Raw genomic sequence first — 13,475 nt, 5'->3', positions numbered from 1 at the left:
TTAAAGTCTCCGCTGCGTGCCCCGTCTTCGATGGAACTGAATATCCCTACTGGAAGAATAAGGTGCGCATGCATCTTGAAGCCATTGATGTCGACCTATGGTATGTCGTCGAAAACGGTGTTCCCAAGGCTAGAGAAGGTGTCACTGCTGCTGATGTCAAGAAATTTGTTCAACTGGACTCTACTACCAAGAATATCATCTGTGGTCACCTGACCAAAGGACAGTATGGCCGAGTGAGTGCTTTGAAGACATCTAAGCTGGTCTGGGACTGGCTCTCCAAGGTCAATGAAGGCATCTCAACCCAGAGAGATCAGAGAATCAGTGTCCTCCGCAACCTCTTCAACCGCTTCAAGCGAAATGACAATGAGAATGTCCAGCGCACATTTGACCGACTCACTGACATCACAAATGAGCTTCAAGCCCTCGGTGCTACTGAGATCACCAAACATGAAGTCGTCAAGACACTACTGAGATCACTTGATAGTTCGTTTGACATCCTAGCCCTGATGATTCAAGAACGTCCTGATTTCAAGACACTCGATCCATCTGACATACTTGAGAGGCTCAACACATGAGTTTCAGCTTTCTGAGAAAAGAGATATCTATGGTCCAAACTATGGGCGAACTCGTGCCTTGAAGGCAAAAGCTGTCTCCTCATCTGAAGAAGAATCTGACAACAGTTCTGATGATCCTGAAGACATTGGAAGGGAACTTGCTATGCTTGTGAAGAAGTTCCAAAAATTCACCAAGAAGAAAGGCTTCAGAAAGTCTTCCCGATCAAGCTCAAGGAATGATGAAGCTTCTGCTCACGACTACAAGAAGAAAACATGTCACAAGTGCAAGAAACCTGGCCACTTTATCTCTGAGTGTCCACAGTGGGACAATGAGAACAAAAAGAAGAAGAAGAGCAAGGAATATGACTCTGACGACAAGAAGAAGAAGAAATACTCAAAGTCTTCATCCAAGTCTTCCTCAAAGTCTTCATCACACAAGAAGAGCTCATCTGGCAAGGCACGTGCGTTTGTTGGCAAGGAAATGGATTCAGAGGAGGAGTCCGCTTCTGAGGAGGCGGAGGTGGAGTCTGAGGAGGAGTCCGATTCAGGCGTCGCAAGTCTGGCTACAGCATATGTTGCCAAGTCCATCTTCAATACTCAAGACAATGACCTCGTCACCGACACTGATGCAAATGACAAGGACTACTCCGCTTCTACCTACTGCTTCATGGCACGCGGTGCCAAGGTAAACACACGCACTACTCACTATCAAACATCTAGTGATGATGACTCTGATTGTGACTCAAAACCGAGCTACAAAACACTTGCTAAAATTGCAACTGAACAACAGAAAGCTATGGAACACATTCAAAAACTGCTAGACAGAAGCGATGATCTGTTAGGTGCTGAAATGACTCGATGTGAATCCTTAATTGAAGACATAAAAAATCTTCACATTAAGTATTAGGAACTTGAACGTCGTCATGAAACTCTCTCAACAACTCATGAAAAGCTTTCCTATGATTATCTTCAAAGGAAGGAAGATCATGAGAAATTGAGAGCGGTTCTTGAAGATCTTCAAAAGGAAAACGAGTCACTTCGCGCCAAACAGATCAGTCCCACTCAAGAAGGATTTGAACCACCATGTCTTAAATGCATTGAGCGTGATAATGCTACTTCTGTTGCTGAATGTTCTACTGCTACTACTGTTGCAATATCTTCAACTGTTGATGTGGTAACTAACCCCTCTGCTGAGGATACCACTGCTATTGCTGATGAGAATGCTAGGTTGAAGACATTGCTTGAAACAGGGATGTACAAAAGTCTTAAAGGGCATCAAACACTATGTGATGTCCTCAAAAAGCAGATACTGAACCGAAACCCGAGGAAAGAGGGTGTTGGGTTCGTAAGGAAAATGAATGCTGATGGCTCTTACTGGAAACCTGAGCAGTACCCCAAAACCATGTGGGTTGCTGCAAAGGAACCTTCAGCAGACCCATCCAATCTATCTGGCTTCACTTGTGCTAACCCCATTATCATTGATGAATCCTTTGATGCAAACTATATACTGTTTAAGAATCAGAATGGTGAAGTGTTTGCCAGGTACATTGGTACTAACTGCAGGAATGGACCGCCTATGAAGAAGATCTGGGTTTCGAAAAGGTGTCTGGAGAATCTTCCTGTGAATGTCATCATGACACCTCACGTGAAGAAGACAAACCTCAGACCAAAGGCTTCATACGGTCCAAAGGCTTCATACAGACAGAGGACTCACCTGAGTCACACTAACGCAAATGTTTTGCAGGGAAACCATACTCAGGCATATGAATATGAGAGCGGTTCATCAAACCGCCATGTTCATAAGACCAAGAACTATTCTGCTTATTCTTATGAGTACTATTGTCCACCTGCAAGACTGTTTGCTAGGGCTCCAAAGCCAAAATTCTCAGATGCTGCACTTAGACTTATTGCTTCTCAGCCACCCTTGAAGATGTGGGTGGCTAAGAAAGCTTAACTCTCTTTTGCAGGGAAAGGTCTCCAGCAGAAAACCAAAATCATCTGACGCCATTGCTGGGGACCTTAAACATCTTGTAGGGCGCAAGATCAAATGCCCGAATGGTCTTACTACGTACTTCGTTCCTGAATCTGTTGCTACTCTCCCTATTAGTCCCAATCTGGATCTAAGCTTTCATAACCCATTGGTTCGTCAAATGTTTTTGCTTCACAATGCTCTTGGTGAAGCCTATCCCCCTAACTGCACTGTAGGGTACGACTCCAGCGTCTTCAGAATGGATTATTGATAGTGGGTGTACAAATCACATGACTGGAAAAAGAAGTCTTCTTATGGACTCAACCTTACGTCCATCCGACAAGAGCCACATCACATTTGCTGACACTGGTAAAAGTAAGGTATTGGGTCTAGGTAGAGTTGCAATCTCAAGGGATCAACACATGGATATAGTCATGCTTGTTGAATCCCTTGGCTTCAACTTAATGTCTGTCTCAATGCTTTGCGATTTGAACATGATCATAATATTTGGAAAATATCATTGCCTTGTACTAATGGAATCGAACAAGTCTCTAGTGTTTGAAGGATATCGAAAAGATGATCTGTACGTAGTAGGTTTCTCAGCAGGACCACAGCTTGCCGTATGTCTTCTAGCAAAAGCTTCAGAATGCTGGCTCTGGCATCGGAGGCTTGGGCATGCTGGCATGAGGAACCTCCACACCCTTGCGAAGAAGAAGCATGTCATAGGCATCGAGGGCGTCAAGTTCAAGAAAGACCACTTATGCGGTGCCTGTGAAGCAGGAAAGATGACAAGGGCCAAACATCCTTCAAAGACAATCATGACCACTACTCGACCCTTCGAACTGCTTCACATGGATCTTTTCGGTCCCACTCATTACTCAACTCTTACTACTACTACATGCCTCTGTGGCTTTGTTATTGTTGATGATTACTCTAGATACACTTGGGTGCACATAATCCTTTACAAGACTGAAGTGCAGGATGTCTTCAGACGCTTCGCCAATCGAGCTATGAACAATTATGGCGCCAAGATAAAGCACATCAGAAGTGACAATGGCACTGAATTCAAGAACACTGGCCTTGATACATATCTTGATACCTTGGGCATCACACATGAATTCTCAGCCACGTACACGCCACAGCAGAATGGCGTCGTCGAACGCAAGAACAGAACACTCATTGAGATGTCCAGAACGATGCTAGATGAATACAAGACCCCAAGAAAATTCTGGCCCGAAGCCATTGATACTGCATGCCATACAATCAATCGTGTTTATCTTCACAAGCTTCTGAACAAGACATCTTATGAGCTCCTTACTGGCAAGAAGCCAAATGTCAGTTACTTCAGAGTATTTGGCGCAAGGTGCTGGATCAAGGACCCACATCACACCTCAAAGTTTGCACCAAAAGCATATGAGGGTTTTATGCTTGGATATGGAAGGATTCGCACTCCTACAGAGTCTTCAATCTCTTTCATTACAAAGTGGTTGAAACAGTGGATGTGCGGTTCGATGAGACCAATGGTTCACAAAGAGAGCAACTGCCAAATGTGCTAGATGAAGTTCCATCCAGTGAATCAGTCAAGCTAATGGGAACTGGAGAAATTATACCTTCTGAAGCTCATCCTGAAGAAGAACTTATCATCTCAGCACCTGATCAACATGAAGACAATGCTTAGCCTGAAGACATTCCTTCTAACAACGACAATGATCAGCAAGAGAAAAGTCTTGGCCCTGTACATCCTCACGTTGCCAATGAAGTGCAGATTGAAAGAATAATTGATAGCATCAATGCACCCGGTCCACTCACTCGTTCAAGGGCAACTCAGCTAGCAAATTTCTATGGGCACTTCGCATTCATCTCAATAACAGAACCCAAGAAAGTTGAAGAAGCCTTCATGGAACCTGAATGGATTCAAGCTATGCAAGAAGAGCTTCAACAGTTCGAGCTGAATAATGTATGGGAACTAGTTAAGCGTCCTGATCCACGGAAGCACAATATAATAGGCACCAAATGGATATACCGCAACAAGCAAGATGAGCATGGTCAAGTTGTCAGAAACAAAGCTCGTCTCATTGCTCAAGGATATACTCAAGTGGAAGGCATTGACTTCGATCAAACATTTGCTCCTGTGGCTAGACTTGAAGCCATACGCATACTTCTGGCCTATGCAAATCATCACAACATACTTCTATATCAAATGGATGTGAAGAGTGCTTTTCTCAATGGCAAGATTGAAGAAGAAGTGTATGTTGCACAACCGCCTGGCTTTGAAGATCCAAAACATCCTGACATGGTATACAAGCTCAACAAGGCACTGTATGGCCTCAAACAAGCCCCTCGGGCCTGGTATGACACACTCAAATACTTCCTGAAGAGCAAAGGCTTCATACCTGGTTCCCTAGACCCCACTCTCTTCACGAAGACATATGATGGTGAACTGTTTGTGTGCCAAATATATGTGGATGACATTATCTTCGGCTGCACCAATCAGAAGTACAGTGAAGAGTTTGGATATATGATGCAAGAGCAATATCAGATGTCCATGATGGGAGAGCTGAAGTTCTTCCTCGGTCATCAAATACGACAACAACGCAACGACATATTCATATCTCAAGAGAAGTACCTCAAAGATTGCCTGAAGAAGTTCGGTATGCAAGACTGCAAAGGCTTCACAACACCAATGCCAGCCAAACATCATCTAGTTCCCGACGACAATGGTAAAGAGTTCGATCAAAAGGTATACCGCTCCATGATTGGTTCTTTACTTTATCTATGTGCATCTAGGCTAGATATTATGCTTAGTGTTTGCATGTGTGCTCGATTTCAAGCGGCACCAAAGGAGTCGCATCACTTAGCTGTGAAGCGAATTCTTCGATATTTGGCTCACACCCCAACTCTAGGATTATGGTATCCAAAGGGCTCAGAGTTTGATCTGGTTGGATTCTCGGATGCTGATTATGCTGGTGACAAAGTTGATCGCAAGTCTACATCAGGCACATGTCACTTTCTGGGATGATCACTTGTATGTTGGTCTTCAAAGAAGAAGAATTGTGTATCTCTCTCCACTGCTGAATCTGAATACATTGCTGCTGGATCTTGCTGCGCTCAGCTTCTGTGGATGAAGCAAACACTCAAGGACTATGGCATTCATCTGAAGCAAGTGCCACTTTACTGCGACAACGAAAGCGCCATCAAGATCGCCAACAACCCAGTTCAGCACTCGAAGACAAATCACATTGAAATTTGTCATCACTTTCTCAGAGATCATGTTGTGAAGGAAGATATTGATATCATACACGTCAACACTAAAGAGCAATTGGCAGATATCTTCACCAAGCCCTTGGATGAGAAGAGATTTTGCAAGTTACGGTGTGAGCTAAATATCCTGGAATCCTCAAATGTCCTGTGATCAGGCACACATCCTAACCCTTATGCATATTGATGACTTAGATGTGCAACACACGAAGTAAAGTATATCTTCAATCAATGAAGACATACATTCTAAGTGTGAATACATTAATGTGGAATTTGACTTCGGAGCGCCACGATAATTGTGCGCCGTGTCTGGGTCTAATACTTCCTATACGGTGGGTAACGCCACCACCAAATGTTCTATTTTGAAGTGTTTCACTCATGACGTTACCTTGCAATGTCTTCACATTTGGTTTGGCTTCGATCTCAACATATCTTCATGATTATCTTCACTATGTTGATTACATATATATGTATATATTAGTGTTCTGTCCTCTACATCATTCACTTATAGCTATGTCTTCATTGTTGAATCTTTTGAACTAAGTGAATGTGATCGGACCCTAACCTCTCTATGCTTTCTATCTCAAATTCTATCTCTCCAAATCATATGCATTCTATTGAAACTGTCGAATGTCTTCTCTGCGTCCTTGTCAGCAGAAGATACAGAGACAACCATTAAGTCCGTTTTCAATGCTCATTCCTCCACATGAAGTAGGAACGACCACCCGACAATCAAGGCGTGCGTGGGACGTGGAACAAACCCCAAAATTCCGCATAATGGCCACGTATTCCTCAGATGTGAATCGCCAGGGGCACCTGTGTAATAGCACAGTGCCTCCCATGTACCTATAAATACTCACTTCATAGCGGTCATTATCTCTTCTTCCACTCTCGCACGAACCCTAACGCCACCGCTAGCCCTCGACGACGTCGGCGACGAAGCGCTTCGCTGCCGCAACCTCTCCGACGCCGTCTTCACGCCGACTGCGGACATCGTCCTCTCCGTCATCGCCGTAGGTGTCCTCCATCGCCAAGTTAGGGCACGGAAGATCGAACTGCTCGGCCTCATCTTCCACTTCGTCTAGCAGTTCTTAGTGTGGTAAATAAAACTTCCTTTTTACAGCACCGTTGATCCTATGGATTTGTCACATTCTACCACAAGCAGTTTCTATTCAAACAAGTTAGATCTCTCTCATACTGCATCTCATAACATGCCTAGTATATTCACTTATGCTTCACAAAGTAGTTAGATTCCTCACTTGTACTGATCTGTGGATTCGTACAAATCTGGAACCAACTCCTTATCTATGAGTGAATGTCTTCGCAAAATGAGGTCAATGTCTTCTAAACTGATTTATCTTCAAAATCTTCTGAGAATGCATATGACCTCTTCCCCTTCCCTCACACCTTAATGCTGTCACAGGTACATGTCCGTGGGAGAATCCTTTGGTTCTCATAGTCTGCATTCATTTGCAGAATTCTTACAGCATCACATTAATTCTCCCGAAGCCAGTTCCTGTTGGTCCAGCAAGCGGAAACCTTTGAAGCCTTTAAACGTGTTGAAGCCTTTCAAGTTAAAGTTTATGGCTTCAGAGAAAGCAGCAAGGAAGGGTGGCAGAAAGCGTCGTGGAGAAACATCCAGAGATCTGCCAGATGAACTCTCAGAACTGTACAAGACAGATCCTGAAGAGGATTACAATCAGCGCAAGACCCGAATCCAATGGATTCGAAGATATTGGGAAGAACAATGTTTCAAATACCGATTTGTAACCCAAGAATATGCTGAGAAAAATGCCATCAAGAGACCATGGGGAGACATGCAATACAAGAATCTTCTACCCAGGTCCAGAGATGAAGCCATTGCTCAAGGCTTCTATCCCTGCATGGTCCGTGGGCCACAGCCAGCTGATGCACACCCATCGTCACTACTATGGTGTCGTGACGACAATCTGTTCAAGCGCAACTTCCAGTTTTCCCAGAACTCAGCAAAGCAGAACAAGAAGACTTTGGGGTTAGACTTCAAGCCTGGTCCCTCAGCACCAGTGGCAGATGGCACACGAGATGTAGAACCCAATGTCATCGGTCCTTTCTACAACCTTGAAGGCCTCATCACCCGCATCTTAGTTCAAGGGACTGCAGTGAATGAGCCTGCAGCTGACGCTGAATCAGAAGAAGCTCCTGCAGCATCAAAGGCAAAGAATATGAAGAAGCCTAAAGCTTCAAAGCCTGCCCCGTCACCAAAAATCTCAAGGGCGAAGCCACTGGCAACTGCACCTCCTGAAGACAGTGTGCAGTCCGAAGACTTATCTCGCATCTCCAAGCCCCAGAAAGTCAAGATGCCTCTGCCTCACACCGGACAAGAGCTAACTGCTACTGCCATTCTGCGCAATGACGACATTGATCTGTCAAGTGATGAAGATCTAGCAGATGACGCTTTTGAGCAACTCATCAAGAGCAAAGAAGAAACAGAAATCTTCAATGATCTGCCTCTCTTTGATGTGACCATCATCCACAACTTCATTGATGAGTGGTTTGACACGCCAAACATCAGCTTTGAAGATCTGCAGCTACCAATAGGCCTTAGTGTCGCCTTCCAAGGCGCCATTGCTTCAGAACTCGCTATTGCCCAGCGCATTGTTGAAGTGAAGCAAAAGATTGACTATGAAAAGGCTTAGTTCAAGAAGCATATGGCCAAGCTCAGCGTGCAGGAAGTGAAGAACTTCAAGAGTATGATGCACGAGCTCAAGGAAGCCTTTGTAAAGAAACGTGCAGAAGCTCAGGGTTCGCATGAGCGCATGAAGACTCTGGCTGACAGATGTGTGCAAGCCTATAATGAGGCTGAGAAGCGCAAGGCCCTTGGGCGTCCAGGCATCGACCCCAGGATGGCCGCAAAGAAGAAGAAGAAGCCTGCTACGGCTGAAACTGACGCACCAAGGCAGGAAGCAGTTCCTATTGTCTTCCCAACTAAAATGACTGGCTCGAAGCCAAAAAGCCGGTCAACAGCTTCAGAGCTCAAGAAGACAAGGACTGCTGAGGCTGAAGATAGGAAGAGGAAACATTCTGAAGCCTCTCCAACTGCCCCCTCCATGAAGAAGAGGAAGACCAAGAAAGATCGGGCTGCTCCCACAGAGCCCTTGATAGTTGAACCCTTTTCTATGGTCTATCCTGAAGCTGAACGCCATGAACGCCAACTGACTATCCATGAGCCTGCTTCCACAGAGGCTCATGAAGCTGAAGACTTTCCAGCAGCTGATCCCATCGCTGCTGAAGACATTGGTCAACATGACAATGTAGAAGATGGTGCAGTCCTTCCTCAGAACAGCGAACTCATCAGCATTGGTCGTCCAATGACGCCAATTGCACAGGATGCTTCATGGGAGGATCGCCCTCAAGAGGAAGAAGACTATGAGGCCCAGCCCACTCCAACTCCACAGGCGTCGCCCGCGTTGCGCAGGCTTCGCAAAGGTCCAAGGCCTCAAGTCTCTGCTGAAGACAATCCGGCTGCATCAGCCGCGGAAGATGAAGTCCCACAAGTTCCACTCCACTGTCCCACCAAGAAGCAGTTCTCAAGGAGAACGTGCTTGAAAATCTTGCGGCTGCCACAACCACCAATGAAGCTAATGTGGAGCCCTCCCCAACGGAAAAAGAAGACAGCGAATCCACTGATCCCGTCACTTCTGTTCCTGAGTCTGCTGCTGGTCCACAGTTCGACTATCATGTTGAGCACAGGCCTCAGGTACAGAAGCCAATCCCAAGATTGCCAAGGTTCCCAGGTCCTGCATCAGCACCTGGCTCCTTCAATATCAATGGCTTCAGGGTAGACAACACATTCTTCGATAGCTCCAGGAACCTCTACTCGAGGGAAAGGATATCATCTGATCGGTTCTGGAGCTATCCTCAGCGAAGCTATTACTCATGCATTCTTTACAACCAAGGTCGCATCTTCCCACACAAGCGCCTTGACATTGAAGCCATAGCTCGTCTGCCTTGTCTGGAAGAAGCTTTGGATTGCTTCAAGGAAGTTGGACTGCTGCCGTTCGTTACTGACCAAGAGCATTGGAATGAAGAGCTGCTGCTCCAATTCTATGCCACACTTCACATCCGCGGGTACAGCAGAGATCCGAAGACATGGCTCCTGGAGTGGATGACCGGGAACGTTCATCATGAAGCCAATGCATTTGACATCATTGAGCTCATGAGTTTTCTATTTTGAGTTTTGTGTTGTGAAGTTTTCAAGTTTTGGGTGAATTCTTGTGATGGATTATGGAACAAGGAGTGGCAATAGCCTAAGCTTGTGGATGCCCATGGCACCCCCAGGATAATCCAAGGACACCAAAAAGTCAAAGCTTGGGGATGCCCCGGAAGGCATCCCCTCTTTCGTGCACTTCCATCGGTAATTTACTTGGAGCTATATTTTTATTCACCAACATGATATGTGTTTTGCTTGGAGCGTCTTGTATTATTTGTGTCTTTGTTTGTTAGTATGCCACAATCATCCTTGCTGTACACACCTTTTTAGAGAGCCACACATGAAATTTGATAGAATACTCTATGTGCTTCACTTATATATTTTGAGCTAAGTAGTTTTACTCTATGTGCTTCACTTATATCTTTTGAGCTAAGTAGTTTTGCTCTATGTGCTTCACTTATATCTTTTGAGCTAAGTTGTTTTGCTCTATGTGCTTCACTTATATCTTTTGAGCTAAGTAGTTTTGCTCTATATGCTTCACTTATATCTTTTGAGCGTTATAATTATGCTCTATGTGCTTCACTTAGATCTTTTAGATCATGGTGGTGGATTTTTTTTAAAGAAACTATTGATCGCTCATGCTTCACTTAAATTATTTTGAGAGTCTTAATAGCATGGTCATTTGCTTAATAATAATATGCTTGGTATTCAAGATTTGTGAAACTTCCTTTTGAGTGTGTTGAATACTAAGAAAAGATTGAAGCATGATAATTGTTTTGAGATATGGAGGTGATAATATTACAGTCATGCTAGTTGAGTAGTTGTGAATTTAAAGAATACTTGTGTTGAAGTTTGTGATTCCCGTAGCATGCACGTATGGTGAACCGTTATGTGATGAAGTCGGAGCATGATTTATTTATTGATTGTCTTCCTTATGAGTGGCGGTTGGGGACGAGCGATGGTCTTTTCCTACCAATCTATCCCCCTAGGAGCATGCGCGTAATACTTTGCTTTGATAACTTCTAGATTTTTGCAATAAGTATATGAGTTCTTTATGACTAATGTTGAGTCCATGGATTATACGCACTCTCACCCTTCCACCTTTGCTAGCCTCTCTAATACCGCGCACCTTTCGCCGGTATCATACATCCACCATATACCTTCCTCAAAACAGCCACCATACCTACCTATTATGGCATTTCCATAGCCATTCCGAGATATATTTCCATGCAACTTTCCACCGTTCCGTTTATTATGATACACTCCATCATTGTCATATTGCATATCCCGGTACACCGCCGGAGGCATTCATATAGAGTCATATTTTGTTTTAAGTATCGAGTTGTAATTGTTGAGTTGTAAGAAAAATAAAAGTGTGATGATCATCATTATTAGAGCATTGTCCCAGTGAGGAAAGAATGATGGAGATTATGATTCCCCCACAAGTCGGGATGAAACTCCGAACGAAAAAAAAGGCCAAGGAATCCCAAATAAAAATAGGAGGCCATAAAAAAAGAGAAAAGGCCCAAATAAAAAAATGAGAGAAAAATAGAGAAGGGACAATGTTACTATCCTTTTACCACACTTGTGCTTCAAAGTAGCACCATGATCTTCATAGTAGAGAGTCTCTCATGTTATCACTTTCATATACTAGTGGGAATTTTACATTATAGAACTTGTCTTGTATATTCCAATGATGGGCGTCCTCAAATTGCCCTAGGTCTTCATGAGCAAGAAAGTTGGATGAACACCCACTTAGTTTCTTTTTGAGCTTTCATATACTTATAGCTCTAGTGCATTCGTTGCATGGAAATCCCTACTCACTCACATTGATATCTATTGATGGGCATCTCCATAGCCCGTTGATACGCCTAGTTGATGTGAGACTATCTTCTCCTTTTTGTCTTCTCCACAACCACCATTCTATTCCACCTATAGTGCTATGTCCATGGCTCATGCTCATGTATTGTGTGAAAATTGAAAAAGTTTTGAAAAAGTTAAAGTATGAAACAATTGCTTGGCTTGTCATCGGGGTTGTGCATGATTTAAATATTTTGTGTGGTGAAGATAGAGCATATCCAGACTATATGATTTTGTAGGGATGACTTTCTTTGGCCATGTTATTTTGAGAAGACATAATTGCTTTGTTAGTATGCTTGAAGTATTATTATTTTTATGTCAATATAAAATTTTGTCTTGAATCTTTCTAATCTGAATATTCAGACCACAATTAAGAAGATTTGCATTGAAATTATGCCAAGTAGCTCTCCGCATCAAAAAATCTCTTTTTATCATTTACCTACTTGAGGACGAGCAGGAATTAAGCTTGGGGATGCCTGATACGTCTCCAACATATCTATAATTTTTGATTGCTCCATGCTATATTATCTACTGTTTTGGACTATATTGGGCTTTATTTTCCACTTTTATATTATTTTTGGGATTAACCTATTAACCGGAGGCCCAGCCCAGAATTGCTCTTTTTTGCCTATTTCAGTGTTTCGAAGAAATGGAATATCAAACGGAGTCCAAATGGAATAAATTCTTCGGGAACGTGATTTTCTCACCGAACGTGATCCAGGAGACTTGGACCCTACTCCAAGGGATCAAAGAGGAGGTCACGAGGGTGGGGGGTGGCCCCCCCCAGGGCGCGCCCCCTGCCTCATGGGCCCCTCGGTGCTCCACCGACGTACTCCTTCCTCCTATATATACATACGTACCCACAAATGATCAGAACAGGAGCCAAAAACCTAATTCCACCGCTGCAACTTTCTGTATCCATGAGATCCCATCTTGGGGCCTGTTCCGGAGCTCCGCCGGAAGAGGGCCGTCATCATGGAGGGCTTCTACATCATCCTAGCCCCTCCGATGAAGTGTGAGTAGTTTACCTCAGACCTTCGGGTCCATAGTTAGTAGCTAGATGGCTTCTTCTCTCTCTTTGAATCTCAATACAAAGTTCTCACCCTCTCTTGTGGAGATATATTCGATGTAATCTTCTTTTTGCGGTGTGTTTGTTGAGACGAATGAATTGTGGGTTTATGATCAAGACTATCTATGAATAATATTTGAATCTTCTCTGAATTCTTTTATGTATGATTGGTTATCTTTGCAAGTCTCTTCGAATTATCCGTTTGGTTTGGCCAACTAGATTAGTAGTTCTTGCCATGGGAGAAGTGCTTAGCTTTGGGTCCGATCTTGCGGTGTCCTTTCCCAGTGACAGAAGGGGCAGCAAGGCACGTATTGCATCGTTGCCATCGAGGATAACAAGATGGGGTTTATTTCATATTGCATGAATTTATCTCTCTACATCATGTCACCTTGCTTAAGGCGTTACTTTGTTTTTAACTTAATACTCTAGATGCATGCTGGATAGCGGTCGATGAGTGGAGTAATAGTAGTAGATGCAGAATCGTTTCGGTCTACTTGTCACAGACGTGATGCCTATATACATGATCATGCCTAGATATTCTCATGACTATGCTCAATTCTGTCAATTGCTCAGCAG

This window comes from Triticum urartu, chromosome 3A (assembly GCF_056163025.1).
Source record: "Triticum urartu cultivar PI428250 chromosome 3A, HENAU_Tu73, whole genome shotgun sequence".
In the NCBI taxonomy this organism is placed as follows: domain Eukaryota; kingdom Viridiplantae; phylum Streptophyta; class Magnoliopsida; order Poales; family Poaceae; genus Triticum; species Triticum urartu.
The sequence above is the reverse complement of the archived record's forward strand: the minus strand, read 5'-3'. Positions refer to the sequence as shown.